Source organism: Marmota flaviventris, chromosome 4, assembly GCF_047511675.1.
Source record: "Marmota flaviventris isolate mMarFla1 chromosome 4, mMarFla1.hap1, whole genome shotgun sequence".
NCBI classification, from domain to species: domain Eukaryota; kingdom Metazoa; phylum Chordata; class Mammalia; order Rodentia; family Sciuridae; genus Marmota; species Marmota flaviventris.
This window is the reverse complement of record NC_092501.1, coordinates 162,545,984-162,558,023: the sequence shown is the minus strand read 5'-3', so window position 1 is coordinate 162,558,023 and position 12,040 is coordinate 162,545,984. Positions and strand designations below refer to the sequence as shown.

Sequence of the window (12,040 nt, the reverse complement as noted above, 5' to 3'; positions counted from 1 at the left end):
AAGGTGATGCTTCTCCAAATTAGCATGTTTATGTCTCCGTGTCTATTTTCTGAGAACTTTATGTTATCTTAAGTATCAGTAGCATAACATATCTGCATAAGTTATTATGTATGTCGGTTTATGTGTTAGAGCTGCACAAGTGCCAGATACAATTTGAGTTTATATTTCCCATTAACAATGTTTACTTGTTTCCGTGGAGGGCTGAGAGGGGGAGAAACACCAGCAACTGCATGCATTTTCTGGATATTTATAAGCATTATATAACTCAGAGTAAGATGCAAAGGACAAAAGTGGTTCATTTTTGACAATAACATTGAGAACGAGATATTTGGCCAGAGTGAAGTGAAAATCCAAGTTGTTTCTCTGTATTTTGTTATAGTTGGAAAACATAATATCCTTGTAACTACATGTCTTGACTCATACCACGTCTAGTTTTCAAGTTTTAAGGATAAAACACTATGGTAAGTGTAGACAAACATGGAAACCCTATTCTTATCTTAGATTTTAGGAAACTCCTCTTAAACACAGTGACATATTGAGATGCAAATGTGAAATCCATCAAATTATTTCCAGATCTCTTGTGCATTAGCCATATTGTTCTAAGTGCAAGTGACAAGCCAGCAAGAGACAGCCCTGCAGTTCTCCTCCTAAGACCTGCCTGGAGGAATGGACAGGTGTCTCATGTCATCCTGGGGGGAAGGACCCCTGGCTGTAGGTGAGGAGATGTGGGCTGCTCTTTCTCTCATGCATTCTTCCTGTGACACTACCCTTCCTAGCACATCAGCAATAGCAATCACCCTTCCCAACCCATGCCAGTTTGCTCTAAGGGTCACAGATGAGAAGAGCACCCAACAACACAGATTGGCAAATGCCCTTGTATCCAAGATGGTGATCTTTGAAATGTCAAATGGTTTAGCAGTTGTTCTTGTTATTCTACAGATTTGATGCTTAGATCATTTTTTATGTTCCTTCTCTGTTGGGGAGAAAATGAGAAAAGAGAGAGAGGGGAGAGAGAAGGAGAGGGAGGGAGGGAGGAAGGAAGGAAGGAAGGGAGGGAGGGAGGGAGGGAGGGAGGAAGAAGAAGGAAACCAACATCTTTCCTCCCCCCCCCCCTTACAAAATTATCTTCTTGCCTTCTGAGATAAATTTCACCAGGCACAGGCAATTTTCAATTTATCTTGAGGTTTACATGGAACTTCCCATTAACAACTGTCAAAATTTGTGGCCCTTAGTTATTGACTATGGGCCAGGGAGGTGTCAGCGGTGCTAGGACTTTGGGGAAAGGCACGGTGTCTTGTGGAATGCTGTCTGCTGTCATGGGCACGCATGTGGCTTTCTCCTGCAGAAGGTCGGCAGCCTGCACCTGGTTCTTAATGTGGACACTAGCCCAGGCGGGGGTGTAGGTGATGCTGTTTATCCTCAATTGTCTCCTCATCTTCATCCATATCTGTGGATCTCAAAGATGCACTTGGACGTTAACTTCCTTTCTCAGACTTTAAAGGCCAACAGAAAGGGAAAGTCAGGATTGCATTTCCCTCCACACAACGTGGGCCAGAGCACACCTAGTATTTTTAATTGTTTTTTAAGTTTCATAAAAACTTCCTCTCCATAATCACATTGTTAAGGAACCCCACAGGAAGAGAGAGCTGTGTGGCTGGCTCAGGACACAGTGCCTCCTTCATCTCCGTGGAAGGCCACCAGGGCTCTGCTCTAGGAGCCTCTGGGACCTTGCTGTTCTTCCTCCACTCTCCATGTGGCTTCATTACTGAGCCATTAGAGCTGCACGGTCAATGCCGCATGCATATTGCCCTGAAGTTCTGTGAAAGTCTTGGACAGGAAAGATCATGTTTTCAGACTGGTTGTTGAGAGCCACAGCCGAAGGGGCCCCAGCAAACTTCCAGCTGCCAGCAAACTTCCAGCTGCCAGTTGATGATTGGCTCACAGCGGCCCCAGCAAACTTCTAGCAATGTGTTTTTATCTTTGTGTGCTAATAATACATCATCCATATAGTGAAATATTTGTAGTTCAGGATTTTTATTTCCAAGTGGCTGGATTACTTTGTTAACATAAATTTGACACATTGTTGGGCTGTTAGCCATCCCTTGAGAGAGTACTTTCCACTCATATCTCTGATCAGGACCTTCATGATTCAGTGCAGGGATAGTAAATGCAAAACGTGGACTATCCTCAGGATGAATTGGAATTGAAAAAAAAACAATCTTTAATATCTATAACTAAAACATACCAAGTTTTTGGCAAAGCAGACAATTGAGGAATCCCCGATTGAGCAGGTCCCATAATAACCATCTCATTATTAATGGCTCTTAAATCTTGCAACAATCTCCATTTACCAGATTTCTTTTTGATGGCAAAAATGGGAGTATTATGGGGAGATACAGAAGGTTGTATATGTCCTTCCGCTAATTGTTGTTTGATCAGGTCATGGGCTGCTTGTATCTTTTCTTTAGTCAGGGGCCACTGAGGAACCCATACTGGTCTTTCTGATTTCCAAGTAATTTTTATTGTCTCAATGGCCCTTTCTGAAAATCCAACCCATGTCTGTCCGTTCCTTGATCTATTTGTATTGGTGCTGATATACCTTGTTCTTATTTTTCTAATCTTTTTCCTTTCCTAAAACCTTGTCTAGCCATAATAGTGGGTGCATTTTGGTTGATGTTATTTGTTAATGTCAAACCTAATTGATCTAGGACATCTCGTCCCCATAAATTTAATGGGAAGATGATCCAATACATATGGCTGTATAGTTCCTTCACATCCTTCAGGATCCTTCCAATCTAATACCATTGCACTTCTATGGGGATTAGTTGCCACTCCTAGGCCTTGAAGCGTTTGAGTGCTTGTTGTAATGGCCAATGTTTTGGCCATTCTTGACGAGAGATGATGCTAAGGTCTGCACCTGTATCCAGTAGTCCATTAAATTCATGTCCTTGAATATTTAGTTTTAGCATGGGGCGAGAATCTAAATTTAAAGAAAGCATAACCCAGTCTACACCTGTGGAGCCTAATCCCTTGGAACCTCTTTCTACAGCACAACTGGAAAATTTATCATGTAGGCTGGGTATTATTAGTAACTGTGCTATTCTATCTCCTGGTGAAATTACTGATATACCCTTTGGAGAACTGGCTATAATTTTTATTTCACCTTCATAATCGGGATCAATTACCCCAGGACTTATCATAAGTCCTTTTAGAGTAGAAGAGCTGCATCCCAATAATAAGCCTACTGTTCCTTTGGGAAGAGGTCCTTTTACCCCTGTGGGAATGATCTGAACTCCCATCTCTGGAGTTAGTACTGATCTGGCGGAGGCACAGATGTCCAACCCTGCGCTCCCTCAGGTTTGTCTGATGAGGGATCTGATGGACAATGTGTCCTGGGCACTACCCTGACGGGATTGCTGGGTTCCTCCAGTGCTCTGTATATTTGTGGTTTTGGGCCCCGGAGCATTGGGCCCCCCTGTCCATTTTTTGGCAACAGAGCCTGATGCCTTTCTCCACGATATCATGGATAAACACCTGGTCCTTGTTCGTTTTTTGATAATGGAGTACCCTCTATGGTGGTTTGAGAACGGCATTCATTAGCCCAATGTCTTCCTCTACGGCATCGTGGGCAAATACCCGGTATTCTACTCCTTTGATACCTAGTTTTGTTAAACCCTCCTCCTATGGGGCAATTCCTTTTAAAATGTCCTGTTTGTTCACAATTGTAGCATGTTCTTGGCCTGGCATCTAAAGCCTGTTTTACTGCAGCTGCCACGACTTGCTCTTGTTCATTAATGTCTCTACATAATTTAATATATGTGTTTAAATCTTCATGTTTCCATGGTCTAATGACTTCTCTGCACCAAGGATTCGCTTGCTCATAAGCCAGTTGTTTTATTAATGGCATTGCTTGTTCTGTATTCCCAAAAACTCTGGTAGCTGTTTGAATAAGCCTATCTACAAATTCAGCATAAGGTTCATTAGCTCCTTGTATTACCTTAGATAATTGACCTTGTAAACCTCCATGTCCTTGTAAAGTCTTCCATGCCTTAATTGCATCTGCATCTTCTTTCCTGGAGATGGCCAGGCCTCTGGAGATTCTGTGACCACACAGGATCATATCGTCTCCCCAGGGTCCGGGGGTGTCCCTGATGAGTGCTCCTCTGTGCACTGCTACCTTGCCAAATGCATGAGGGTCCCCAGAGAACAGCTTCAGCTTGGAAGAAATCAGCTCAGAGATGCAGCAGGGCTGGCTGGAGGAGCACCCTGTGCTCAGCATTCGTCCCAAACTCCAAGTCGCACATTTTTCAGAGGTTCCTCTTCTTAGTGTGCTCAAAGGCTGGGCTACCTGGTCTTCTAAGTATGTGTGGAGGGAGCATGAGCCATTGTAGGCTCCTTAGTGCACATTGAGGGAATCATCTTCCAAACCGACCAACGAGCAGACTCAACACAGGGGAACAATCTTCCCCACTCCCAGCTAGCTGCTGACATCCCAGGCCACCTGGATGGCGGCTCATGGCAGCATGGCCTACGCACCAGCAGTAGCCCCTTCACTAAACCAGGCTCTGTGGCAGCCATCAAACACGTCCCACACATCCCAGGAGGAGGAGTGCGTCAAGCTAATCTTAATCTTTGCCTCTGGTAATTTTTTTTTTAATAACACAAAAATGTAAGTGAGGTATTATACTGAAAATTATCAATTATCATCAAGGATTGAAGGCAAGGTTGCAGTTTTCTTCAAATTCAACACACTCACTTCAGCTGTTTCCTCACTATCTAAAATGCACAGGATTGGCAGCTCCTGGGAGAGACAGTGCCCTCTTTGATGCTGAGGATTCTCAACTTATTCCTTTTGTCAATGTCCCCGCTATTGAGTGAGTGCATAATTGTAAGTGTCACTGTCAGGTACAAGTGATGAACAATCTTGTTCAAGGTGCTTCTCCTTTGTGACAAACCAGTGGTATTGTGACCACTTCTCCTCAAAGTACTCTGTACCCAGCCTTTTAGGGATATGTAATTGGAGGGACCCCAAGTTCTTCTTCATGTTGTTTTATGAGACATACTGATACTGGAAATTTCTATCATTTACAAAAGTGAATCTCAGCACCTGCTATTAGTGAACTAGAAGATTCAGACCAGATAAAAATTTCTCTAAATAAACACGTTTTCTTCACAATTTTGGTACCTGTTATTAAATTCAACACTCAGTGTACCATTTCTTTATAATGTGTATGTGACAGACCCACGTGCTAAATGTCGAAGTTTGAAATTTATTTTGATCATCCACTGCTATATGTGACTGTGATCCTCAGTAAACCCATAGCTTATTAAGAAGGAACCTCTGAGGATGAACAGTGTCTTTGACCCAGGGTGTTACAGAAGGTCATGACCAATCCCAGGTGGCAAGGGCACAGCCTCCTATGCTTAATTCTGATTCTGTTTTAGGAGAAAAAGGAAAGACACTGTACCTGCCATCTCTGTGGTTTCTCAGTTAAAGAACAAAACCTACACATCATAAAGGAGGGGTTGAAGGTTAATCAGGGGGAAGTTCTGCGTGGTGGTAGGGCAGGACCCAGGCCTGAGTCCGTGTGGGGCCGGCCGGCTGCAGGGCTCCAGGTGGGTGGGCTCAGCTCCGGGCCCCCGCTCACCATGCACCGCTGTCGCAGCTCCCTCTGCAGAGCGAGGGGGTGGGCGGCTCTGGGCTCAGCCGTCCCGGGGTAATTACGTGGGTTTCCCTCTCCAACCTCCTCGCCTCCGTCTAGAGTCCCCAGAGAACTCCTTGATTGCTTACCTGTAATAGGGAGCCGAGATTAAGAAAACAGAGGCAGCGGAGGATCGCAGGCTGTGGGTGCTATGGCAACAAACATGGGAAATTACCCTTTGATTGACGGATAGAATAGACCCGGCGCGATCTGTTCGTAGGGAAATTAGTGAAAGAACAAAAGTAAAAGTTGGTCCGCTGAGGGTTACTGACAACGGAGATGAAACATATTTTCAGAATTCTACGTAAATTCTGCATCCCATTTTTTAGCTGTGACAAGAACGAGGTTCTGTTTCTGCCTCTCGGGGAAACACCGTGGGCTGCTGCGGTTCCCCCCGTGACAGGCAGGGTGAGCGCGCGGGGACGGCGACCCCTCGCGGCCGCGCTGCGCCACTGCACCGCCGCCGAGAGACTCGGAATCCCGCGGGAGATAATAGATGGGCGTGCGGATCTCACCACAGAGTTTCCGAAGTGTCTCCTGTCTTAAAGTTCACGTTTGAGAGAGTTTCCAAGAGAGAAAGACTAAACGATCCCCAAATCCCATTCAAAGTGGCCAGCGAGCTGAGCAGGATTTTAAAAGAGAACAGATTTTTCTCATTAAAAGAGGATTTTGGCAGAAAAAAAATCTGCTTCCCAGAGATTTTCAAAATAGTCACCCATACTATGTTGCATTTCTGAATTTTCCCTAGTGTGTTTCTATGTTTAATTGCTTTTTAAACTATAATTTTTTTCTAAAAAAAAAAAAAAGAAAAAGAAATGCCACTTTAGTTTTAGGATCATTTGATCCTAAGCAAAATTTATCACAGTTTGGGCCAAAGAAGAAATGTGAAGAGAGATGCTATGTCTAGAATAAAATTTTTAAAATAAGAGAATAAGTTATAAAAATAAATGAAATTTAGTAACTTTATATGATTGCGATATCTTCCACTGGAATCCTGGTGCTGGGCGTCACACCTCTTGCATGCTAGGTAAAACTCTACCACTGAGCTACATCCCATTTTATTTTGAGACAGGGTCTTCTTGCTGAGGCTGGCCTTGAACTTATAATTCTGCACCAGCCTCTGGAGTAGCTGGGGTTACAGGCATGTGGCAACACACCTGGCTTAGAATACTGTACTTGTGAGGTTTATTCCAGTTAGTATCTGCATTCAGATCCTTCACACTTAAGATTGCTCTTCCTGACTTCTACCTTCATGTGTATTCCCAAAAGCTCATTTGCCTCTGCAAGGAAACAGAATGTGTGTGTGTGTGTGTGGGGGGGGGGGGGGCTGGAGTAGATGTAAAGATGCCTGGATTCTGCCAGTAGTTTTGCAAAGTCAGGCCCCCCAAACAGCTCCTCCTCTCTATAAGCAACTAACGCTGCTGAGCCCATCGAACACCCAATGGGAGGGAGACAGCTCGTCCAGCCAGGAGGCTGAGGAAACCAGCTCAGCATTTGCATGAACTGGGGGAACCAGTCCACAGAGGTTTCCTGGCAGTGAGCACTGAGCTCGCTGCTCCAGGGACCATTGAGGTCTAGACTGTGGCTGCACAAGGAGACTCAGCAGAGAACAGGGTAGTTGGCTTTTTGAGGTCCCTGAGGGAAGATCTTAGTGACACCAGCCAACAATTGCCCATTGACCTTCCAGCAGAAGTGACATGGCATCTGGCAGTCCCATGCAGTCTTCTCTGGCCCCTTTGTCCAGTTGGACTACTGGATGCCACCCTAAGGTAAGGCAGTGCCAGGTGCCCAGAGTCGAGTAGGTTGGTGCACCCTGGGTGGAAAGGAATCAATCCATTCAGAGACACCCCCCACCCCCTGCCCAGCACAAGGAGCTGACAGTGCCCATAGCAGCATGGCTTCCTGAACCCCACGACAGAGAGGAGACTCAGGCATCCGTGACAGCAAAATCTTATTCAATGAGGTTGTTCACCTACAAAAAAAAATAAATAAATTATGAAGAACCAACCCCTCTGCAGCTGCTCTGGACACCAAATTGCTTTGAATAGCACCATCACGCCACATGGCTGTAAGATCAAGGCAGGAACGCCCGGCTCACTGACCCCTTGGGATCTGGTGCTGCTTTCGCCCAGGATTAACCCCAAATCTGCTACTTCAGAAGCAGGAAGAGCTCCACATTTCCCAGCTAAGAGTCCAGTGTGTGTATCTCCCGTGGAACGGGAAATGGCCAGCCAGTCCATCCTGAAATCAGTGTGTGAGTAAAGGTTTCCCTACTCTGGTGGAGCTGGGGAAAGCCAGTCCTTGGTGGCTTCTGCAGAAGAGGGAGGAGCCACAGCCTGCAGTCCCTGCATGCTTAAGTGGTTCCACAAACATGCCCTGGCTTCTCAACAGCATATATCCCATTAAAAATGAATGCTACAAGCATTTTGCAACCCAGACCATTTTTTTTTTCCTGGTTAAATAAGAGAACAGTCTGTCTCACTGTTCTTGAAAAAAAGTTGTGCTTAGACGGCTAACATTGTCAGTCGGGTTGGTGAGGGAGGCTTTCAGTTTGTACATGAACACACCAAAACTGTGCTGATGTAAAGGGGAAAGACAGACCATGGTCTAAGGTACTCATCTGAATCTAAATAACCTCAGTCTAATTTGTGTTATAGGTACCACATAATAGATAATATCTGTAGCATAGATCAATTTATAGCATATTTACATGTGAAATTCACATATATTATTTATATATGCAAGTAACACTTGTAGACATGTATTATTACATGCATATGTAAATGTATGAAATACTTATGAAATGGTTAAATTTCCCAAGAAACATCGGTAATTGAAAGAGGAAATATTTTAGATTTAAATGTTGAAGTTCAGTTTTTTAAGTGTGGGCTTTAAAAATAGCTTTAAAATCAATTCTATGAGAAGAAAGGTTTGGGGACAATTTGAATAGGGCAGCTCTGATGGAAAAGTGGGGCCTCCCCAAGGAGAAAATTGAAAGCATGAGGCTTCCTTGAAAATGCATCTTCCAGAATGCTCTTTGAAGACTCTAGTTTGATCTGTGTTACCCTGTTGGGATCTCTAACCTCAAGCATGGCACATTTTAAGTGGGTTCCCCAAACTGAGCATTACAGGTTGAGTTGTGTCTCCCAAATGCATATACTGCATCCTGATTCCTGCATCTCGGATGGTGATGGGTGGTGTCTCTGAGGTCTTAATGGAGTCCGTTCGGTTAGACTGCAGCCAAGAGGCTGGGCTCTCTTCCTGTTTGATGGTGTAGTGCTCTGCTAGGCTGGAGTCACCACGGGCTGCGTGGCTGATATAGAGGAAATGAGCTCTCACAGTGCTGAGGCTGTAGGTCCAAGATGGAGGTGTGGGCAGCGGTGGGGGCCTCCGCTCGGCCTGTGGATGGCTTCCTCCCGCTCCACATGCAGTGCTTCCTCTGTCACGCTCCTGGTGTCTCTCTGTGTGTCCAATTCCCTTTTCTCCTAAGGCCACTAGTCATGCTGGATTAGGGCTCACCCCAAAGATCTGCTTCTCACAGAACCATTTCTTTAAAAGTCATTTCTCCAAAAACAGTACATCCCCAGGGACAAGGATTTAACTGTGTGAAATTGGGGAGAAAAAAATGCATCCCATAACAAGGTTCGTATAAGAAGAGAAAGTTTGGACACATGGATGCACTGTGGGCAAAGAAAGTGAAGAAAACAACTTTGTCTGCAGCCCTGGCAGAGCCATGCCCAGAGAATTGGCTTGCAATGGTGGAGAGAAACAGATGAGTTCAATGTTGGTCTGTGAATAAATTGTAACTTTCACATGGAGACATTTTTTTTTTTAATTCAAAATTTCTGCAGGATTAGAGGTCAGGAAGCAGATAAAAAGGGATTTTAAAGAGGACAAGGGCCCAGTCCAGAAGTCTTAGAGGATAATGATCATATGGAGAGTCAGCATTAGCATTATAGATCATCTTGGTTTGTAAAATGAAACCATTTTTGCAAATTTCACAAATCTTCCTTTGAAGGAACATAGCAGTGTGAATCTGTGACACCGTTGTGCATGCTGTGTCCAATTTTTCATGTTTAAATAATTGGAAGATTTTAGACCTGAGACTGAAAAACCCTTCATCTCAGGAGAAAACTGTACTCAGTGACTTTTCCCTTTGAAAAATATCTAGACACTCTGAACTTCTGCTCAATATTGCTGAAACTGCTCTAAATAATAAAGCCTGTTTAAAAGGGGAAAAAAAGGAATATATATATTTTTTAAAAAGTCTAGCAGAATAAGCTTTTTGTCTCTAGGGAAATTTCCTTTGGTTAAGAAATATGTTTGTTCTATCATTTTCAACTTGATTTTATGAGCTTCTCATGTGGTTTTGAAAAGAGATAAAGACAAATTGCTTTATGCAACAGTTTGACCAATTCCTCATTGGCTTTTAGATTCTCAATCTTTTAAAAATTTGATTTATTTATTTTCAGTACTGAGGATTGAATCAAAGGGTGCTGTACCACTGAGCTACATCCCCAGCTTTATTTATTTATTTATTTGAGGCAGGTCTTGCTGACTTGCCAGGCTGCCCTCAGATTTGCAGTCGGCCTAGTGTCCAATTCCCATTCTGCATCCCTTCAAAATAAACGACTTCTCTCTTCATTCCTTTCTGTATTTTTTTTTTACCCAGAGAGATAATAACTTTTAATCGCATGGAGAATCACCATCAGTAAAAGCATCAGATTTATTATAAATCATGAGCTCCATCAAATGACCTAAGAAGTGAATGGGAGTCTATGAGAGAAGGTCCAAATGCAAAGAGCTGCAGGCGCTGGGCTGTGGCAGCCTGACGGTGGGTTTCGTGTTGGTCGCCCCACACAGCAGGAGAATTGAGACTGAGTCCTCAAGAAGAGATGTCCTGATCAATAAGGAAGGTCTTCCAGGAGGGCAGAGAGATGCCGCCTTGTCTCCTTGGTTCACGGTTCACTGCATGGTCCATTACGCTTTTCTGTTCTTTCCTTTCCCCAGTTCTTTAGATTGTAATTGGAATAGCTGAAATTCTTCTAATAGTGACTTTCTTGTCATGAGCTTGGCTCCAGCGGGTTATTTCCCTGCTTTTATTATAAAATACTTGTTAGGCTTACTGTGCTAGGGAGAAATGCAAATGACTAATTGCACGGAATACATCTAAGCTGATTTCCTCCTCCTTCACACTTTTCCAATGGAGAAGTACACCCTGCTTCTTTGCCCCTAAGTATCTCCTCTTGCATTTTCAGTCCTTCTCTTGCCTCTTCATTCATTCGATGATCATTTCCTAAAAGCTCTTTGTGCTACATATTCCACTGCTGACAGAACTTGCCAAGTGGTTCTGTAGGTCAGAAGCTCCTCCTGGGGCTGAATCACGGGTCTGCAGGCTGGCTCCCCTGCACAGGTGTCATCTCTCAGACAGTTGGCAGAACGCAGTTTCTTGCTGTTGTGACACTCAGGCCCTGTTGCTTTGCTGCCTGTCAGCTGACGGTTGCTCTCAGTTTCCAGAAGCCACCATGTTCCTTGACTCCCTCCTCCATCTTCAAAGGGAACAGTGGTTGAGAGTCCTTCATACGTCATCTCTTTCTTATCCACCCTCTGCCTTCTTTCCACTTTGAGAGCTCTTGTGATTGCATTAGTCCTGCATGGATAATCCAGAAAAATCACCTTATTTTAAGGTCTTCCAGCAAGCTAACTTAATTCCTTCTGCATCCTCAATTCTTTTTGCCATGTTCCATAAATTATGCACACTTCTGAAGATTAAGAAGTGGACCTTCTTTCTAATAGTGATCCATCATTCTTTCTACCATATCTGTAATGCACCAATCTTGTGCCGGATGTTGTTAATACAAAAGGGATCAATAGACCTGGTCATGACCTAAGAAACACATGTTCATCTGCAGAAGTAAGCAATTAAACACATTCCAGCCTAGAAGCTTTGTATGTTCAGTTTTAAGCATGGATAGAGGAGGAAAGAAACTAAGGATAGAGAAGGCTGTTTTTGAAAATTTACAGAAGTGGAAAGGGAAGACAGAGAAACTGTTTCCTTGGTCCTTTTTATTTCCTTTTACATTATTTCTTAATGTCTAATTCTTAAGTGAATGCACATGACTTTGTCTCTCTCTCTCCCTCCCTTCCTTCTTCCATTCTTCCTTCATTACCAGTTGTCTCTCCTTTTCCACGTCTCTGTTTATGCAGGAAACAGAACTATAAAGAATGCTGTCCCACTGGGGTCGAATGGAATGACAGGCACATCAGACACTGCAGATGACCAGCGCAGAGGGGCCCAGGAGCCAGCTCCTGCCTGGCTCACACTGTACTGCCTCTAG

At 44.0% G+C, this 12,040-nt stretch overlaps 1 protein-coding gene across 2 annotated transcripts in view; it reads left to right on the top strand.

Moving 5' to 3' along the window:
• The window catches only part of Nalf1 (NALCN channel auxiliary factor 1), a 561,783-nt gene that overhangs the window by 535,593 nt on the left and 14,150 nt on the right, over nt 1-12,040 (top strand). The gene's annotated exons all lie outside the window — the stretch shown is intronic.